At 31.5% G+C, this 626-nt stretch overlaps 1 protein-coding gene across 1 annotated transcript in view; it reads left to right on the forward strand.

Moving 5' to 3' along the window:
- The window catches only part of LOC119585948, a 20,468-nt gene that overhangs the window by 16,078 nt on the left and 3,764 nt on the right, over nucleotides 1–626 (forward strand). The window lies entirely within an intron of this gene.

Genomic DNA, 626 nt, shown 5'->3' on the forward strand with positions numbered 1-626 from the left:
GAGAATGAGAATGAGTGAGTGGAAGGGTGTGTACCTCTGTATTACATGTATTACATATACATATGCTGCAGGGATAATATCTTAACTAAAAGTCCTTCAAGCTCTTTATTTTCCTTAAAACTGTAGCAATTGTACAGTATACAACATATAATATACATCAAGATTTTGTAACAATATAAACCTTTGGCAAGCAAGGTAATATTCCTGAAAATTGCAATATTACTTAAAAGATAGAACTGGGAATAACACCATGGGAAAAAACATATTTAATTGGCATAGGGAATATCAGATACAAAACTCTGGTCCTTTAAATTAAGACAGCAGATGAGGCACTCTAAACACTGCTTGACTGGTCTTCTAATATTAAGATGGTTTGTTAATCTCATTTCTTTCACAGCTGTTTTGTTTTAACTCTGAATCATATAAATCTAATTTCTTTGATATGAAAAAAAATATATATGGCTAGCTTGCATAAATATAGGCCTCTTAAGTATGGCACAGAACTGCTACTATGCACCAAATATTTTCATATATACTGTAGTACATATTTAAAAATACACCATGAAGGCAGAAAAAACAAAGACAGCCTGTAATGTCTCTCATTAAAAAGTATCCACAAAACCAGT

This window comes from Penaeus monodon, chromosome 20 (assembly GCF_015228065.2).
Source record: "Penaeus monodon isolate SGIC_2016 chromosome 20, NSTDA_Pmon_1, whole genome shotgun sequence".
NCBI lineage: Eukaryota > Metazoa > Arthropoda > Malacostraca > Decapoda > Penaeidae > Penaeus > Penaeus monodon.